Source organism: Aotus nancymaae, unplaced genomic scaffold (genome assembly GCF_030222135.1).
Source record: "Aotus nancymaae isolate 86718 unplaced genomic scaffold, 86718_ANA_hifiasm-v0.15.2.pri h1tg000014l, whole genome shotgun sequence".
NCBI classification, from domain to species: Eukaryota; Metazoa; Chordata; class Mammalia; order Primates; family Aotidae; genus Aotus; species Aotus nancymaae.
The window spans coordinates 49,718,424-49,737,762 of record NW_026988425.1 but is presented as its reverse complement, the minus strand read 5'-3'; the positions used below and the strand labels follow the sequence as shown (position 1 = coordinate 49,737,762).

General features: G+C 43.4%; 1 pseudogene; it reads left to right on the top strand.

Moving 5' to 3' along the window:
- Positions 1-19,339, top strand: part of LOC105720627 (adenylate kinase 4, mitochondrial-like) — a 75,095-nt pseudogene that overhangs the window by 16,760 nt on the left and 38,996 nt on the right.

Genomic DNA, 19,339 nt, shown 5'->3' with positions numbered 1-19,339 from the left:
CTACAATACAAGGATTTATACAAGCTGGCCACGTGGTAAAGCCAGTGTGTGATCAGTCTTTGGCAGCATAGACAAGCACAACTAACATCCCTTGGGTGGAAGCAGAGGCATAGACTTCTCACAGTGTTTTTCTGTGGCCAGCTGGCTAATCTCCTCATGCCCAGTGCCCGTCCCTGGCTCTTCACTGGTCCACCAGGCTTTCTCCAGGAAATCCCAAAGTTTGCACCAGATATGAGAATGCTTTATTGTGCCTGCCCTCCCTCAGCTTCCAGACAGAAGGGAGCATAGAACCTACTAGAGTCTCAGACAAGTCACGTGGTCTCCTATTGTCCTCTTTAGGGGGACCTTACTTTGGAAGAAAGTCTGGATTAATAGCAAAGGTTGTTTTTGGCCGGACACACGGCTCATGCCTGTTTTCCTAGCACTTTGGGAGACCAAGGCAGGAGGATCACCTTAGGGGAGGAGTTTGCAATCAGCCTGGGCAACAAAGTGAGACCCCGCCTCTACTGAAAACAAACAAAAATAGTAAAGGCTGTTTTTGTTGTTGATGGTGTTTTTCCAACTTCTTTGAGGTCAGAATTTCACTCTATTGTGAAGAGCTATTGCAAAGTATTCGTATCATACCATTCCTCAAATACGTCCCTCCAATAATAAAGTGCCATTCTATCCATTGTTATCTGTATAGAAATGAAATTCAAGCCCACCATTTATGATTTTAAGACACTATTAATAACAAATAAGAGGCTGGGTGTAGTGGCTCACACCTGTAATTCCAGCACTTTGGGAAGCTGAGGCGTGTGGATCACCTGAGGTCAGGAGTTCGAGACCAGCCTGGCTCAAACACCATCTCTACTAAAACTACAAAAATTAGCTGAGTGTCGTGGCACACACCTGTAGTCCCAAGCTACTTGGGAGGCTGAGGCAGGAGAATCATTTGAACATGGAAGGCAGAAATTGCAGTAACCCGAGATCACGCCACTGCACTCCAGCCTGGGCGACAGAGTGAGACGCTGTCTCAAAAATAAAATAAAATAAAAAGTAAGGAACACAACTTTGGATATACTGGAAGGTGAAAGTGACTAAGCTGAGAAAGTTCTCACAGAAAGAGATATTGAAAGAGACACTGACAGAGGAACCTGTGGGTCTCTACTTACACACACCAGTTCCAGCATGGATGATCAGAGATGTTCAGACAAATTGTCTCTCCCGCAAACACCCTTATTTTCTGTAAAACTCATCACATAGTACATCTCTAGTCTAGAGGGCAGTGAGACCAGAAGGAGCACAGAACAGGGAGTCAGAGACCCAACTCAGCCCTTTGAGAACTGAGATTCCAGGTGTATTCATTTGCTAGGACTGCTGTAACAAAATGCACAAAGTGGCTTAAACACAAATGCATTGTCTCGTAGTTCTGGAGGCTGGAAGTCCAAAATCAAGGTGTTGGTAAGGTTGGTTCCCTCTGAGGGATGTGAGGGAAGGATCTTCCTTTCTTTGTGCCTTTTTAAATCATCTCTAAATATGGAGCTGGTGCCCGGCGTGGTGGCTCATGCCTGTAATCCCAGCACTTTGGGAGGCCAAGGTGGGCGGATCACTTGAGGTCTAGAGTTCAAGACCAGCCTTGCCAACATGGTGAAATCTTGTCTCTACTAAAAATACAAAAAATTAGCTGGGCATGGTGGCAAGAGTCTGCAATCCCAGCTATTAAGGAGGTTGAGGCTGAAGAATCACTGTAACCCATAAGGTGGAGGTTGCAGTAAGCCGAGATGGTGCCACTGCACTCCAGCCTGGGTGATGGAGCGAGACTCCGTCTCAAAAATAAATAAGTAGATAGATAGATAGATAGTTATACGATTGCATTCTTCTCAACTTAAAAGCCTTTCTCTGAGCAGGACAGGATGGCTCAGGCCTATAATCTCAGTACTTTGGGAGGCTGAGGCAGGTGGATTGTCCGAGGTCAGGAGTTTGAGATCAGCCTGGCCAACATAGTGAAACCGTCTCTACTAAAAATACAAAACATTAGCTGGGCATGGTGGCGGGCATCTGTAATCCCAGCTACTAGGAAGGCTGAGGCATAAGAATTGCTTGAACCTGGGAGGCAGAGGTTGCAATGAGCCGAGATTGCGCCATTACACTCCAGGCTCGACAACAACAGTGAAACACCAACTTAAAAAAAAAAAAGAAGAAGAAGCCTCTCTCTTTGGCTTGTAGATGGCCGTCTTCGTGTTCATATGATGCTCTCCCTGTTTGCGTGTCTCTGTGGCCAAGATTCCCCTTCTTATAAAGACAGCAGTCATGTTGGATTGGGGTCCACCCCAATCACCTCATTTTAACTTCTATGAAGACCTATCTCCAAATAAGGTCACGTCCTGAGGCACTGGATATTGAACTTCAATATATGAATTTTGGGGAGACATCGTTTAGCCATAACACTGGGCAACCTCTCTGGCTTTGGTTTCTTCATCTTTAGAGGGGAATGTTGGCTTTATTGCTCCTCCAGGGCTCTTTCAATCCCAGTGTTCCAAGATTTGCTCAGCCCTTTTGAAGCTGCCAAGCCTGGCCCTGCTATCCCCGGGGTTATAAATTTAAGAATTTTCCCTCCGTGAGCCTGCCAACCAGTCCTGGAGGGTGGGAAATGAACAGAGAAATGCTTAGAGGGTGGAGTTTTCCTTTAACCTTTTGTCACTTGCCTGAGTGCTGTAATCGGACAAACACTCAGGGTGTGGTGAACTGGGGGTCCTGACATCCTGAAGCAAATAAGCAAATGACATTTGTTCTTTTCCAAGTCCCGAGGTTTTATGTGCTCCAACTATAGATGACAAAATAGTTCCAGGAGAGCTGCAGTGTTTTGTTCTCACTGCCAATTCATTAGCAACGGAACGGCTGCCCGGCTGTAATCCAGCCCGGCTGACAGCAGTTCCCCAGGAAAGGAAGGACAGAACTGGAGCTGTCTGTGCAGCCAACAGGGATCAGGAGGGCTCAGATGTACTGACACGTTGGCAAAAAAAAAAAAAAAAAAAAAATTAGAAAAGAAACTTACAAAAGTTTATTGAACTGAGAAGTTCACCCGGTTTCTTCAAGGAACTCAGACAGGAAGGTAGGAAGGAGGGGCCCCAGGCATGGTGATAACCCAAATTAGGGGCTGGCCAGCATCATCTTTGGTGAGAATTTAGAAAAATTGGGGTTTTCTTACCTATAAATAAAAACCATTGGTTTTAGAAACCTAAACTAAGAGTATGTGTGTAAAAGGAAATCTATATAAGGAAGGAAGCAGGGCTGGACTGCAGTTCCAGGAGGCCCAGGAACAGCCCACTTCCTTTCTTTGTGCCTTTTTAAATCATTTCTAAATGTGGAGATGGTAATACCATTGTACTCTTCTCAACCTAAAAATACTTTCCTTCTAAATCACCTGACACATTTGTTCTTGCCTCTGCCTGGTGCTCACATCCAGTTAGAGATCTTACAGAGCGTCTTTATCAGTCTGGTAGATCTTGCTGGAAACCGCCAGCGCTCCAGACGCTGAATGCAGTCAGACTACAGCTCAAACACTAACCCTGACCATCTTCCTGGTCTTAAGAATGCGCCAAACCTTTATGTTCAAGCTGCTTTATAAGGAGCTTCTTGAGCTTTCTTTCCATGCATTCTCCATTCTGACTTTGAACTTTTCCACCCAGCTTTTATGATATTCACGAGTGAGCCTTGGTTGCTGCTTTGTGGCTTCTGACAAGCCTGGAGAGTACATAAGTGTCCATGTCTTACTTTTTTGTTTCTATCTTGTGCAGCAGTGCAGGGGAGGGAAAAAAGCCGTTCTTGTGGCCCCCTTCCAGCTTCTTGGAGGCTGCGTATGTGCCTGATGGAACAGGCATGTTCCTGGCTACACTGTAGCTGAGCAAAAAGTCTCTGCATACAGAAGACCAGGAGACCATAATCTCATCATGAAGGAAAAGTCTGCAGTTGGTGGGTTGAGACTGAATTATATGTAATACATGCCACAACTCACTGCTGTTCAACTCATTCCTCAGTTGGGTTCCTTGACTTGTGTACCTGAAAATGCCGTTTTGCTGTCTACACTCTCCCCGTCTATACTCTGAGTTACTAACTCTTGAATCCTACCAATTAAATAGAACTCTTGGATACTAAACCTGGCCCTTTAGAAATCACATCCATTGATTTATTCATCTAGCCATTAATTCATTCAGAAGCAATGGTTGGATGTCTCCCACCTATCAAGCACAGGACTCAGCCATAGGGATGCATGGAATAACAGGAAAGGCTTTTCCTGCCTCATCGGAACTCCTGGCCCATTGTCTCCTCTGACGCATGAGGGCTTCTGAACTTGGGTTTTCATTTTGGGTTTTTGAACTTGTAGTACCCATGCTTCCTTTTCAAGGAAGAACCTGACTTCCTTGCTAACACAGACCATAGATGTCTGCCACATCCTGTACTCAACCAGACGTCCAGTCCTATATTTCTCCTAAACCTTCTTGTTCCTGTTCCTCTTCCTGAAGCCCAGAACAACAGCCTGAAGTGTCCACTTGAGTCTGGAAGCTCTGTCTGCATGGGAATGGTCATACACTAGGGCCTTTGGGTCTGAGGAGCCTCTAAGACATGTCTTCTGTGGAATCTCTGTTTTGTTTGTTTCCTCTTGGATCCACTCTAAGCCTGACCACAACTGGACTACGATAGAATTTGAAGAGCCAAGCATATGTGAGAGCTCATCTGCAACAAATGACAATGGGACCAAAGGGCAAGGTGTAGTCGTCAGAGAGGTGTCTGACAACTGGGCAGGTTGCAACATGCCCATAATCCCAGCAACCCTGCCAGGTGCCCTGGGAGCCCAGGTCTGCTCAACACAAGTTCCTCAGCTACCCTGGCTCCTTTGCTTTCTGCCAGGCTGGGGAGAGAAAGGGGACGGTTAACGTGCCATACAGAGAAAGGCAAGTGGGCATTGGGCATAGCCTGTCCTTAAGAGGCAGCCACACCTATAGAGTATTCCTGCCCAAAATGCTTCACCTGAATCTAATTGTGATGAGATAATCAGAGGTCCAAAAAACCCAATTGGCCTGGAGATAGTTCCCCCTGAGAAAACACAACATTTTGAACTCTTCAAAATGTTGATGTCCAGAAAGATTATTATTATTTTTTTGAGATGGAGTTTCGCTCTGTCACCCGAGCTGGAGTGCAGTGGTGTGATCTCGGTTCATGCAACCTCTGCCTCCTGGGTTCAAGTGATTCCTGCCTCAGCATGCTGAGTAGCTGGGATTATGGGCATGTGCCACCATGCCTGGCTAATTTTTGTATTTTTAGTAGAGACGGGGTTTCGCCATGTTGGCCAGGCTGGTCTCTAACTCCTGACCTCAGGTGATCTGCCCTCCTTGACCTCTCAAAGAACTGGGATTACAGGTGTTAGCCACCACGCCTGGCCAGGAAACATTTTTTTAAAAGCAAGGGAACTGGGCCAGGTGCAGTGGCTCACACCTGCAATTCCAGCAATTTAAGAGGTTGAGGCAGGTGGATCACTTGAGGCCAGCAGTTCAAGACCAGCCTGGCGAACATGGTGAAACCCTGTCTCTACTAAAAATACAAAAAATTAGCCAGGTGTAGTGGTGCACACCTGTAATCCCAGCTACCCAGGAGGCTGAGGCAGGAGACTCGCTTGAACCTGGGAGGTGAAGGTTACAGTGAGCCGAGATCATGCCATTACACTCCAACCTGGGCAATAGAGGGAGACTGTCTCAAAAAAAAAAAAAAAAAAGCAAGAGAACTGTTCTACATTAAAGAAAACTAAATAGACATGATGACTAAATGTAACGCATGATCCCTATTTAGATCTGGGATTGGAAAAAATATAGCCATTACAGATATTATGGGGACAGTTATGAGTGTGTGTGTATGTGTGTGTGTGCTGAAGGAGAAAGAAAAATATGGCAAAATGCTAAAAATCAGTAAATCTAAATGAAAGGTATGTGGCTATTCATTGTACTGTTTTCTCGACTTTGCTGCAGGCTTGTAATTTTTCAAAATAATAAATTTAGAACGCTAGCATCGTCCAGTGGTGGGTAAACAGGCAGTAAGATGGAAAAAAATGGCATGAGCCAGGTGACAGCATGGCAGCCCCACACAACTTCTGGGCCGGGGTCTAGTCCCAGTAAAAAGTTATGAACCAGGCAAAAATCCAGGCAGGCAAACAGACACGAACACAGGGAAGCTGCAACTTAGTGTGCACCTGGAAGCCTCGAGCCAGCCCCACCATCTGGGGACCAGGTGTGGGGAGAGCAGGTAAATTTCAGATCCACAAACAAGCAAATAACTCCCAGTAATGCCACATGTGGGCTTTGGAGGTTCAGGACTTGGGAAAGTCCTGAATGCTGAGTGAACAAGAGGCCAGACAATACAAGCCAGCAAGAACTGACACGTCTGTCTGTTGCCCAAGGAGCCCAAAAGCCTAAGGTGGAGATGGGGACTCCTCAGGAGGCAGGAACCTTACGGGGTTCTATTTGCTCTTAACTGGCTACATTCTTCATTGACAGATTAATATACTGATTAAATCCACAGATGTCACTGTAATTTACATCTTTTTCCATCTTTTCTGCCTCTTAGTCTCTATTTGCAATTCTTCCTAGCTGTCCTCGTTCCTCTCCTGATTTTATGCCGTTATGATGTGTGGAAAATATGAGACAACCTCTCTACAGTGTCTTAAAACGCCTTAGGACAAAGATGCCGAAACAAAACCTATCAAAGCCGGTTTTGAACTCAATAGTGTGACACGTAGTTTCCAAAGGTCATAGAGCTGAGTGCTAAAGTGACCAAGCTCCCAAGCTCCCTGGCTCTGTCATCCCTTGGCATTTTCCCAAGTTTTCTGGCCCTTAAAGAAATGGCTGATTTCTCCTTCCTGGCTCTCTTTTTAATCTTAGCTGTGCTGAGCAGAGCTTCCCAAATTCTCGGCAGGCCAGCAGCTTCCCTCTCCTCTCCAGGGCTCCTGAGCATTCTCCCTGTACATAGGGATGGACAGTGCAAGAGGTCAGCCAGGGTCTGGTGGGATGGATCCAGTCAAACTCAGCTCTGCTTGGTTTCCACCATGTGGCTCGGCAACAAAGCAGCCATGATAAGTGTTGCCAAGACCATGTGTTGGGAGCCAGGAGTAGATGAATTCCCAGTGTGCATAAGGAAAACAGCAACTGAGTTTGCTACAACTGTGATTAATATGCAGGATTCATCCTGGAGATAGCTCCTCCTGAGAAAACATAACATGTGCAGAAGGGGATTCAAAGAAAGCTCCAGTGGTTTTCCATATCAATCTTTCTCCATTTTTTAAAGCAGCAAATCCCTATGTTCAAATATACATTTTAGGAAAGAATCAATATACAGGCCAGGTGTGGTGGTTCACACCTGTGTAATCCCGGCACTTTGGGAGGCCGAGGTGGGTGGATCACCTGAGGTCAGGAGTTTGGGGCCAGCCTGGCCAACACAGTAAAGCCCCATCTCTACTGAAAAATGCAAAAAATTAGCCAGGTGTGTTGGTGTGTACCTGTAATCTCAGCTACTCAGGAGGCTGAGACACAAGAATCACTTGAATCTGGGAGACGGAGGTTGCAGTGAGTCGAGATAATGCCACTCCACTCCAGTTTGGGCAGCAGAGTGAGACTTCACCGCAAAAAAAAAAAAAAAAAAAAAAAAGAACCAATATACAAAAGAGATCAAAACCTGGCTTGTCTGAATTTTGCGTAGAGGGGAGGGAGACCACTGACCTATGTGGTCCTTCCCAGTAGCCCAGGATACTTTCTTTTTTATTATTATTATTTTTTAAAGTTTTTTTGTGGTGGTCTCTAGTCCTTGATTCACCCAGGATACTTTCAAAGTATTATTAGGGCGCTCACAGAATCCAGGTTTGAGAACCACTGCTTCCATCTTTCCTCCCCACATGCAGAGGGACTATGGCATCTTCACTGATGATGCCTTCTCTTATGCTTTTTTTTTTTTGAGATGGAGTCTCCCTCTGTCGCCCAGGCGGCAATGCGATGGCACAACCTCGGCTCACTGAAACCTCTGTCTCCCGGGTTCAAGCAAGTCTCCTGCCTCAGCCTCCCTTGAGTACTTGGGATTACAGGCATGCCACCATGCCTGGCTAATTTTTGCATTTTTAGTAGAGAGAGGCTTTTGCCATTTTGGCCAGGCTGGTCTTGAACTCCTGACCTCAGGTGATCCACCTGCCTCAGCCTCCCAAAGTGCTAGGATTATAGGTGTGAGCCACCATGCCCACTTGAGCTATTTTTATGCTTCAGTGCATACCAGGGCCTTTATCATATGAGATGTTTTATTTCTTTCTGGAAAGGTCCTTTGATGGGAAATGAATAACTCATGATATCTTCAAAAACCAGTATTGGCCTGAACTTAACATATTTCATCCTAATACAAAAAAGTGTGATCAAAAATAAATAAATAAAAAATGAAAGTGTGATTACATGGTCTCATCTTCATGATGTTGAAAAGGCAGAGTTCATGAATGCTTCCCTCTCCTCCATTATGTGATAGAAGAACCCCAGGGCATAGCCCTTCTCACAGGTTCTGCTGCACTGGCTTTCTGTGAATGCAACATCTTGGATTCAGTTGAACTTGCTTCATTTTTTTATTGTTACACACTACATCATTCACTTACTTTTCCTGCCATTGACGGCTAGTTACATTTTCATCTATAACCGCAAACATCATGGGATAGAAAACCGTGGGAAAGTTAATCTCTAAAGCAATGGAAAGTTCCCAAATGTGAGAATAACAGGGCAACCCATGGTGGGAAAGGCTATTAAACAGCTTTATTTCATCACAATAACAATGACTCTTGAGATGGAAAAAATTTTTATTTTATAAGGCAACCATTCATCCCAAAATGAACAATGTGTATTTAGTCATTCAATTTAAATTTGTTTGGCTCATTCCTCAGTTACTTATTTTTCATTTTATTTCATTACCAGTTAGACTGTATTTCCATAGTCCACACCAGCCAGAGTGCTACTGGTGATGTCTCCTGCTCTTATCATCACTTGGAGTACCCATCAGTGTTCCACTTGGGAGAGGGAGCATCTCATCTGAACTCACCAAAAAGTTCAGGACCGGCTGGGCGCGGTGGCTCCTGCCTGTAATCCCAGCACTTTGGGAAGTCAAGGTGGGCAAATCACCTGAGGGCAGGAGTCTGAGACCAGCCTGGCCAACATGGCTTGAATTGCTTGAACCCATGAGGCGAAGGTTGCAGTGAGCCGAGATTGCGCCACTGCACTCCAGCCTGGCGACAGAGTGAGAGTTCATATCAAAAAAAAAAAAAGTTCAGGACCACCATGGGTTCTACCACTGTCTTCTTCTGCTTGGTCCCTCTTCAGTGAGGTCAGCTTCCCAGGCCTCACCACCCACACAGCTAATGAAGGTGTTTCAAGGCTATATCTAGTGTCCTCAATCAACCCCCTTTACAGGCCCATTGTCACTGCCACCACCCCTGAAGCACGGGGACATGTTATGTACCAATACGGAGATGAATATTCCAAAGGTCATGGAGTTTGTGGCCCAAGTGAGAGAAAGCCTCTCTCTCTTTTGTGTAATGCACATTTTGTGTAATGTACCTGAACAATTACTGATGCAGTCTTCCCTTGCATCCAAGGTCTTAGAGTTAATAGGGCCAGGCGAGGTGGCTGATGCCTGTAATTCCAGCACTTTGGGAGGCCAAGGCAGGTGGATCACCTGAGGGCAGGAGTTTGAGACCAGCCTGGCCAACATGGCAAAACCCAGTCTCTACTAAGAAAAAATACACAAATTAGCTGGGCATGGCGACGCATGCATATAGTCCCAGCTACTCAGAGGCTGAGGCAGGAGAATCACTTGAACCCAGGTGGCGGAGGTCGTATGAGCTGAGATCATGCCACTGCATTCCAGCCTGGGCAACAGAGTGAGACTCTGCCTCAAAAAAATAAAAAATAAAAAGAAGAGTTTTTAATGAAAATAATGCTTTCAGATTTTACACATAGGCCTTTCTTTTCTGAGATTCAGTCCTGAGTTCATGGAGGCAGGACTAGGGTTGTGGGGGCACAGTTCAGTGTATTCAGAACTGGGCCTCCCACCTTAACAAGTTTTCTGGTTCAGTCTGTCTTGAATTCTCTCTCCCCAGCCATCAGTCCCTCTTAAAAATCAGCTTCTGGCGCTCAGTCCACCAAACAGGTCTAGACATGTCTGAATCACAATGGGGGATGGCTTAGGCTTAAACTAAGGCGGCTTTCACATGACTTTCAACTTAAAATTCATTGCAGGCTCTTTTACCCATCAATATGCTTAAAAAAGAAAGTGAGATAACTTTGGTTACATCAAGCATTCATTCTGAAGTTACTCATTTTCTTTTGCCTTGTCCTTACCAGCTCTTGGATGTCAAATGGTAGATTGGTCAGGTTATTATTTTTGTTTGTTTGTTTTGGACAGAGTCTCCCTCTGTTGCCAGGTGCCAGGCTGGAGTGCAGTGGCACCATCTCGGCTCACTGCAACCTCTGCCTCCCGGGTTCAAGCAATTCTCCGGCCTCAGCCTCCCAAGTGGCTGGCACTACAGGTGTGCATCACCATGCCCACCTAATTTTTGTATTTTTTAATAGAGACAGGGTTTCACCATGTTGGCCAGGATGGTCTCAATCTCTTGACCCCATGATCTACCTGCCTCGGCCTCCCAAAGTGCTGGGATTACAGGCGTGAGCCACTGCGCCCAGCTGATTGGTGAGGTTGTTACTGATCATTTGATTCATACAAATTAACCACAGGAGTATTAAGTATATCATTCCTATTTCTCCATGTCAGCATTCTGTTTACCTAAAATAAATTCACTCAAATAAATCTTCAATAGGATGAGGAGAAATTGGAACCATTGCACAATGCTAGTGGGAATGTAAAACAGTACAGCCATTTTGGAAATCAGTTTGGCAGTTCCTCAAAACATTAAACAGAGAGTTACCATGTGACCCAGCAACCCCATTCCTAGGTAGACCCAGAGAATTGAAAACATAATCACCCAACAACTTGTACACAAATGTTCAGTATGGTTCCCTTTATATGAAATGTTCAGAATAGGCAAGTCTGTAGAGACAGAAAACAGATTAGTGATTGCCAGGGACTGGGAGAAGAAGGGACTGGAGAGTGACCACTAATGGACATGGGGGTTCTTTTTGGGATGAAGAAGATCTGAAATCAGATAGTGATGATGGTTCCACAAGCTTGTGACTACTCTAAATAACTGAATTATATATTTAAAGAAGGTGAGGCTGGGTGTGGTGGCTCACGCCTGTAATCCCAGCTCTTTGGGAGGCTGAAGTGGGTGGATCACCTGAGGTCAGGAGTTTGAGATCAGCCTGCCCCACCTGGCGAAACCCTGTCTCTACTAAAAATACAAAAATTAGCTGGGTGTGGTGGCACACACCTGTAGTCCCAGCTGCTTGGGAGGCTGAAGCAGGAGAATCGCTTGAACCCGGGAGGCGTAGGTTGCAGTGAGCCAAGATCGCACCACTGCACTCCAGCCTGGGTGACAGAGTGAAACTCCATCTCAAAATAATAATAATAATAAAGAAGGTGAAATATGAATAATGTGTCAGCTTTTTTAAATGGAATTTTACTGTATATTAACAATCAGCACCAAAAAAGCCTGCTTTTTTGAAAAATTAAATGGTTGCTTTACTGACATTTATAACAAATTGCAGCCTTCTTGTATAAGGCAAGAGCCTTTGAAAGCACAAGTAGAAAGAATAAATGCTTTGGCTGGGTGCAGTGGTTCATGCCTGTAATCCCAGCACTTTGGGAGGCCAAGGCAGGCAGATCCCAACACTTGGGAGGCCAAGGCAGGCAGCTTCTCTCTCTCTGTCTATCTCTCTCTCTCTCTGTCTGTCTCTCTCTCCCCTCTGACCCCACCCTGACACACACACACACCCGCCACCACTGTCTCTCTGCTATCCTCCCTTCAGCTTCTTCATAGACAAGTTCCCCTTGAGGCCACATGACCTGGGACAGCATGCTTTCCCATTCTCTTTCAGCAAGAAAGACACTTCTCTTTTCTGAAAGTTCCTAGGAAGCCTCCCCGGACATCTCATTGGCACAAGTTTCTGAACTAACCCCTGGCAAGAAAGGAGGAGTTACCCTGAGTGGCTCGGATTCACTGTCTAGCAGTGGAATGAATGCTGGGGAGTCAGCCTCAGTGCAGCCACAGTGGGCCCTACACATAGTCAGCTGCCTTGGGCTGGCACTGCATTCACCAGCCCCTGCCTTGGAACCTGTCTCCCACTTTTGCATCAAAAATATGTCCAAGTTGAACTTCAAAGCATGACATATAATGTGGTTTTCATTGTAGGTTTTGTGAGAACCTGCTATCATACTGATAAACTTCCCAAAAATTATCTTTAAACCTCTTTCTTTCCTCAAATTTCCACTCCTTACCACACCCACCACATCTCTTTCTCTCCATGCCATCTTCCCCACCAGGCCTGTTACAGCCACCCTGGCTACCTATTTTCCACTCCTTTCTTTAAATCACTCAGCTTGTATTTTCCACCCAGCAGAAACCAGTCCAGGGTCTTAGTTCTCACCCTGCCTGGAATGCAACAGAAGATATGCAAGCTGACTTCAATGTTTTTACCAAAAACCCCTGTATTCTGATTGCTGCAAGCTCTTTCAACCCAACAGTTTCATTCATCATCAGTCATTATTAAAAGCTATGAAGGAGTCACACAGAACTTGTTCTATGTAGAAAAAAATGAACTTTAGTATGGCTTAAAAATACCACAAACCAAATCCAAAGACAAAAATTGAGAAGCAGTTGTAAAATACACAATAATTTCTTTATACAAATCACTCAGAAATAAAGGAACATCCAGGGCAAAGGATATGAGCTGCCAGTTTATGAGAGAGAGAGAGAGAACATTTACTCCACTTTTTGCCTATCTGATTGACAAAGATTTAAAACCTTACTAATACCCAATGTTGGAGGGACTAAGGAGCAATAGGCACTTTTTCTTTCTTTCTTTTTTTGAGACACAGTATTGCTCTGTCGCCCAGGCTGGAGTGCACTGGCGTGATCTTGGCTCACTGCAACCTCCGCCTCCCAGGTTCAAGCAATTCTCCTGCCTCAGCTCCCCAAGTAGCTGGGACTACAGGCGCATGCCACCAGCCTGGCTAATTTTTGTATTTTTTTAAAGTAAAGATGGGGTTTCAACATGTTGGCCAGGCTGCCTCGAACTCCTGACCTCAAGTCACCCACCCACCTTAGCCTCCCAAAGTGCTGGGATTACAGGTGTGAGCCACCATGCCCAACCGATAGGCACTTTTGATGGGAACATCAATTGGAACAACTTTTCTGAAAGACGATCTGCATTTATATATCAATATTTAAAATATATTTACTTTTGATCAAGTAATTAACACTTCTAGGAATTTATTTAAAGGCTATATCCAGGCAAGAACACAAAAACATAAGTACACATATTCATCATAGATCTTTTTATAATAGTGAAAACTATAGGGAGTTAATTAGTGAATTATGGTAAACTTGTGTTTGCAAAGACTTGCTTATCTATGACTACCTCCTCAGAATCTAGCTCAGTAGTTGGTCTATATGTGAATATTTATCGAATAAATGAACAAATAAATATAGTAGAAAATTCTACAGCTATTAAGAATGATGATGTATAGGCCAGGCGCAGTGGCTCATGCCTGTATTCCCAGTACTTAGGGAGGCCAAGGCAGGCAGATCACCTGAGGTCAGGAGTTCAAGACCAGCCTGGACATGGCGAAACCCCGTCTCTACTAAAGATACAAAAATAAAATAAAATTAGCCGGGAGTGGTGGAACAATGCCTGTAATCCCAGCTACTTGGAAGGCTGAGGCAGGAGAATCACTTGAACCCAGGAGACGGAGGTTTCAGTGAGCTGAGATGGCAGCATTGCACTCTAGCCTGGGCAATAAGAGCAAAACTCTGTCTCAAAAAAAAAAAAAAAAAAGAACAATGATGTACAGATGTATTTCTATACATCATCATATATTTCTATAAATTTTCCATTTATTACACTGGAAAACTATCCATTATATCTTACTAAAAGGAAAAGCAGATGACAAAACTGCGTAGATAGAATCATCTCATTTTTGAATAAAAAGCAAATGTGTGTGTGTATGTGCGTGTGTGTGTATCTATGGAAAAATTTAGAAGGATATATACCAAAATATAAATTGTAGTTCCTCCTACATGGTGAGATTATAAATGTTGTTTGCATTCTTATTTATACCTTTAAGTAATGTCTGGATTTTTTACAATGAGCATGTATTAACAGATGTGACTTAGATAATCACAAAAACTTCACTTTGAATAACAAAAATATTGCTCTCTATGAAAACATGTGCTACAGAAATAGTTTTATATATCTTTCCAGGATTGCCTGAAGATGACAACATCCTTGCAGCAAGTGGCCATCAAGAAAAATCAACAAGTTGTCCAAAACTTGTTCAAAGAAGCCAAGCATAGTGTCTCATGCCTGTAATCTCAGAACTTTGGAAGGACGAGGCAGGAGGATCACTTGAGCCCAGGAATTCAAGGTTAGAGTGAGCTATGATTGCACCACTACACTCCAGCCTGGACAACAGAGAGAGACACTGTTTCTTAAAAATATTTAAAGAAAATACAAAAGAAAAGTCACAGAGAGTGCTTCAGCAACACATTGTGTGCTAATGCACTAGGTGGACAGATATGTGGACTGGACCAAGACAGACCTTTCCCGGCCAGACACTATATAGGGCCCAGCTGTGGTCATCCTCTAGCCATGGTCCTCCCCCAGAGGCCAGGAATCCAAAGAGCTGAGCTCACTCCCTTCTAGATGGTGCTCCAAGTATCTTGGCACTAAAACAGCCTCCTGCACCTGCTTCTTGCACAGACCTTTTGCTGAAGTCTGACCTCCAGTGGGTCAGCTGTGCCTCTAGTATACATTTTCCAAGCCCAAGAGCTGGCCAAGGGGGATTTATGCATGGGGGTATGACTGACTAGGGTATCCACACGTGTCCAAGAGTCCCTGGAAGTGAGACCCATGGTGTTCAGGGGAGGGAAGAGAATGGAGAACAGGCCAGAGGCTGCTTTTTCCCCATGTTGCCACATTCCAGAGTAAAACTCTGATAATGCCGATTTGAAGCCAGCCCTCCAGGTCATTATGAAGGGATATTTGAAAAGGTAAAAGGATTGAATATGCCATTTACAGCTATATTGGTTCGATTTATAACTTTTAAATATTTAGACACATGATATGTGGGCCTTCATTTGTATTCTTGCCCTGCATTCCACAAATGTTAGGGATAGAGCCTGGAGACAGACAGCAAAATTAGTAGACCACTTTGCCCTCTGAGGAGCTCCAACCATTGTAGATGTTGCTCTCTAACCTCATCAACAACTTAGACCTAGACCAATCTTGGATGACATCTATGACTTCCCAGTAGGTTCACTGGTATCATCTGGACTCTAGTGAATATGTAAAGCAGAAAACCAATGATGAAAGGCCTAGGATGCATCCAGTCCATCAGTGAGGTGATGCTTATTAAAGATGAACTCTGATAGGCTAAGCATTTGCTAAGAATGGACAATAGGATTCCCAAGTACTCAGAGCCTGAAGCTGTATAGCTGGGATTTATTTGGTAAAGAAAAACTGCTTCCCATACAGCTTTCTAGAAAAGCACTGCTTCCTGGGAGCCCTGACATGGGACTCTGACTGAGTTTGAAGCATAGACAAAAATAATAACAAATGACAACTCAATAGAAAAGGAAAGGCAAATGCACTTAGAATATATAAAAATATTTTCAACCTCACAATGTGAAGATACAAATTTAAAGTATGCTTTTCACATGCACATTATCAAATATCAAATGATTTAATCACGTGAAGCATTAGGTTAGATGTAAGACAATAGGTAATCCTGTGCATTTTTGGTGGAAGTGTAAAATGGTACATCCTCTTTGAAGTTAAGTTTTGGCAGAATCCATCAAAATGCAAAATATTCAGGCAAGCAGATCACTTGAGGCCAAGAATTCGAGATCAGCCTGGCCAGAACGGCAAAATCCCATCTCTTAAAAATAGAAAAGTAAGCTGGGCATGGTGGCACACACATGTAATCCCAGCTACTCGGGAGGCTGAGGCAGGAGTATCACTTGAATCCAGGGAGCAGAGGTTGCAGTGAGCCAAGATCATACCACTGCTACTCCAGCCTGGGAGACAGAGGGAGACTCTGTATCAAAAAAAAAAAGGAGAAAAGCAAAATATTTATACTCTGACACAACCACTTCACTGTACGAAATTTATCAGATAGGTATATACCTCTTTGCATATGTACACAAAGAAATTTACACATTGCATATTGTATGTAGTAGGGAAAGATTGGAAACAATTTAAAAGTTCATCAATATGATACTTGTTAGGTAAACTATGCCTTATCCATTTGGTAGAATGCTATGTGGCTGTTAAAAAAGAAATGAGATGATTTATGAACTGCTTGAAATGCTCTTCAAGACTGATTATTGAATAAAAGATTAGGGTGAATGAAAAACAACTGGCCTGTACTCTTTGACAATCATCATGAAAGAAAAAGGTGAGGTAAATAATGTATCATGGTGAAATTGACTAAAGTCTCATGACAGTCAAATGCAGTGGGTGGTACTGGATTGGAGCTTGGTGTAGAAAAAAAAAGCAATTGCCACAAAGGATAATATTGGGACAACTGGAAAAATTTTTTAATTCAAACTGTATATTAGATAACAGTATTGTATCAATGCCAAATTTTCTAAATCTGATCATTGTATCATGGTTATGTAAGAGAATGTCCTTGTTGTTAGGCAATATACTAACAAGTATTTAGGGATAAAGATGTCCGCAACTCACTCTGGAATGATTCAGTAATAATAATAGTAATAACAAAAATAAAAATAAAATATATATATAAATATTAAAAAGAACACAATTGTAGCATAATGTTAAGAGTTGATGAATCTAGGTAAAGGCCTATGAGAGCTCATTTTACTATTTTTGTAATTTTTCTGAAGGTTTAAACATTTTTTAATAAAAAATTTTTATTTTTATTTTTTGTTTTTTTTTTAAATAAAAATGGGGTTTCACCATGTTGATCAGGCTGGTCTTGAACTCCTGACCTCAGGTGATTCGCCCTGCCTTGGCCTCCAAAGTGCTTGGATTACAGGCGTGAGCCACCACGCCCGGCCAAAAGTTTTTTAAAAAGAAAAAGATGTAGAAGAACCTTTAGTGTATTACTTTTAGGAGAAATGCATACACTGGAAAGGAACAGAAGAAACCAATATCAATGGTTGCTTCTGGGATATCAGAAATCGGCCTAAGGGAGTGGGTAGAAGGAAGATTTACTATATTGTGTACCTAACTGTTATGTTGGGACTAAAAACATTTATTTTAATATTAGGTATGCAATTCCTATTCAAAATGAGAGAGGAAGCAGCAGGAGTGGGTGGGGGAGGGAACCAAGACATTGTTTTAAAAGTAACCACAGCTACTAACCAACAAATACGACTTCACTTTATTGTGTGCATTTAGAGTGACAATTACTTTTCCTAATTCATTTTAGGCATTCCCGCGTACACTGATCAAAAGTAATCAGCATAATTTTTTAAAATGAAAGGCAAAACCAAAAATGCCACTGCTCAGAGACAAGCACTCTTCAGATTTTCCTGTGGGTCCCTGTAGTCTTTTTCCCACATACTTTTTTTTTTAACATAGTAGAGATCATACTTAATATATAGTGTTATGATCTACCTCCTTTTTGACTTAACATATCAAATATATATCAATAGATATTGATATCTATAGCTAGCTAGCTAAGTTGATTGACTGATTGATTGATTGATTGATATTTCTTTAAGACAAGGACTTTCTCTGTCACCCATGCTGGGTGCAGTAGTGCAATCTAGGCTCATTGCAACCTCTGCCTCCTGGGCTCCAGTGATCCTCCTGCCTCACCCTCCCAAGTAGCTGAGACTACAGGCCCGTGCCAGCATGTCCAGATAATTTTTGTATTTTTTTGTAGAGGCCGGGTCTTACCATGTTACCCAGACTGAACTTGGAATCCTGAGCTTAAGAGATCTGCCTGCCTCAGCCTCCCAAAGTGCAGGAATTACATGCATAAGCCACCTTGCCCAGCCCTCAAATATTTTCTCAAGTCCTTAAAAATTTGTTTTAAACAAAAACCTTAATAACTGCATAATGTACTATCCTATGAACGTCTTACAATTTATTCAACCATTCCCTATTGTTGGACATGCAGGTTGTTTGCAGGTTTTTTTCCTAAGTAAATCTGCAAAGAACATAATCACTTAAAATTCTCCATCTGTATTTCAGTTTCTTTGCTCTTTCTTTCTCTCTTTCTTTCTTTTTCTTTCTTTCTTTTTTTTGATGAAGTCTCATTCTGTCACCCAAGCTGGAGTGTGGTGGCCCAATCTCGTCTCACTGCAGCCTCCACCTCCTGGGTTCAAGCTATTCTCCTGCCTCAGCCTCCCGAGTAGCTGGAACAATAGCATGCACCACCACATCCAGCTCATTTTTGTATTCTTAGTAGAGATGGGGTTTCATCATGTTTGCCAGGCTGGTCTCAAACTCCTAACCTCAGATGATCCCCTACCTTGGCTTCCAAAGTGCTGGGATTACAGGCGTGAGCCGCTGCACCTGGCCTATTTTATTAAGATAGATTCCTAGGACCAGGTGTGGTGGCTCACGCCTGTAATCCCAACACTTTGGGAGGCTGAGGCGGGCAGATCACGAGGTCAGGAGTTAGAGACCAGCCTGGCCAACATGGCAAAACCCTGTTTCTACTAAGAATACAAAAATTAGCCAGGCGTGGTGACACACGCCTGTAGTCCCACCTACTCAGAAGGCTGAGGCAGAAGAATCACTTGAACCCGGAAGCAGAGGATGCAGTGAGCTGAGATTGCCACAGTACTCCAGCCTGGGCAACAGAGCAAGACTCCATCTCAGGAGGAAAAAATAAACAAACAAAACAGAGAGAGATTCCTAGTAGAGAAATTACTGGGTCGTAGGATAGTAACACATTTAATGACTCTTGGGACATATTGTCAAATTCCTTTATCAAAAAATTGTTCCAGCTGCTTCTCACAGTGCCAAGGGTCTTCTCGGTCTGTGGTGATGGGAGTCTCACTTGTTGTGGCCTGGACTAGAAGGCAGAAGAGCTGTGTGGAGGTTCCTGCTGTGCCACAAATCAGCTACCTGATGCTGAGAAAAGCGATTTTTAAAAAACACCAATAATAATGATTTTTAAATATATGTAAGCTTGA